At 43.4% G+C, this 1,635-nt stretch overlaps 1 non-coding gene across 1 annotated transcript; it reads left to right on the forward strand.

Annotated features, from left to right (window-relative positions):
* The first annotated feature begins 591 nt into the window (after nt 1–591).
* On the forward strand, nt 592–664 carry TRNAY-GUA (transfer RNA tyrosine (anticodon GUA)). Its single transcript has one exon. It is a non-coding gene; the product is annotated as a tRNA-Tyr (tRNA).
* The last annotated feature ends 971 nt before the right edge of the window (nt 665–1,635 follow it).

A 1,635-nucleotide genomic window follows, 5' to 3' on the forward strand; every position in this document is an offset into this window, starting at 1 on the left:
AATCCATCTGCCAGTTCAGGAGACCCGAATTCCATCCCTCAGTCAAGGAAGATCCCCTGGAGGATGAAATGGTAACCCACTCCAGTACTCTTGCCTGGGAAATCCCATGGACAGAGGAGCCTGGAGAACTGGCCGATGGGGTTGCAAAAGTCAGACAAGACTTGGCAACTAAACAACAGCATTGTATAATTAAGGAGATATACATCGATTAAAAAATGTAAATACAAAGGAGTAATAAATACCAAATTCAGGATAATGATTATCTTAATCAGGGAGTAAGTCGGTTGTATATAACATAGAGGAGATTCTTATCAGGAAGAAGTCCAGGGAGCTTCAATTCTATAGGAATGTTAGTTTCTCAAGCTGAAAGCATTTCTGCAGAAGCTGAAGATATTGCCCTTAGGCTGAGGATCCATAAAAGACTCAGACACCACAGCACGGGTCCACTAACGGAGCATTGCCTCTGTCACAGCCAAGGCACTGCTGAATCCAAAAGCTGCCCCTGGCTGCCAGCTCCAGAACCACACTCTCAGAATCACATGTGGAAAAACACTGACATGTGATTGCAATGCCAGTCAGGGACCCCGGGCTTCCCTGATAGCTCAGTTGGTAAAGAATCTGCCTGTAATGCAGAAGACCCTGGTTCGATTCCTGGGTCAGGAAGATCCGCTGGAGAAGGGCTACCCACTCCAGTATTCTCGGGCTTTCCTTGTGGTTCAGCTGGTAAAGAATCTGTCCACAATGTAGGAGACCTGGCTGAAACAGGAAGCTGCTGCCACAGCTATTGCTTCCAGAACCATGACGTCTCTACCACAGTCTGCTCCAGTTAAGGAGTGCCCTGAACTCTACGTCCTTCCCCACATAACTCAGCTCCAAATCAAAGCATCACACGGATGCTTCCAACTGGTGTAGCCTAATTAACATATCTGTACTCTGGATGAAAGAAAAACTATTAAATATAGGTTTGTTCTTTTCCTCTTTAGAAAAATGAGGATAATAATGAGGAACATTTATGAAAAGAGGGTGTTCAAAAAAGTTTAAGCAGACTACAATGACACATTTCATTAAGTGAGAGGGAAATTTCAACTCTGCACATATATCCTTCTATACTGTTTATGTTTTTTTGTTTATTTTAAACCACAGGCATACATTTTGTTCTGTTTTTTCTTTACCATGTCACAAGAACAGCTAGTTGCCTTTCAATATGTACCTAAGCCTCCCACTCATTAATAGAGAACCCAGCCAATGAGACACACAGAAATGTGTGTGCAAATTCCAAGAAGTCTCCTTAAAGGAAAGAATGGGCCCTTCTAGGCTTCGTTTTCTTCCTACTTGCTGGAATGTAAATATAATCACTGACTTGGTCAGTCACTTTAAATGATAGTTAAGATATTTAAAATGGTAAAGCCGCAAGAGAGAAAGAACTTCGGTCTCTTGAAAATGGAGCTAAGGTTTGGACGAATTGTTGGTAAGTTTTCCTGGTATAGAACCCTCCTGCCAACGTAGGAGACATAAGAGATTTGGGTGTGATCCCTGGGTCAGGAAGATCCCCTGGAGGAGGGCATGGTAACCTACTCTCCAGTATTCTTGCCTGGAGAATCCCTTGGACGGAGGATTCTGGAGGGCTACAGTCCA

The sequence above is a fragment of the Odocoileus virginianus genome, chromosome 5 (assembly GCF_023699985.2).
Source record: "Odocoileus virginianus isolate 20LAN1187 ecotype Illinois chromosome 5, Ovbor_1.2, whole genome shotgun sequence".
NCBI lineage: Eukaryota > Metazoa > Chordata > Mammalia > Artiodactyla > Cervidae > Odocoileus > Odocoileus virginianus.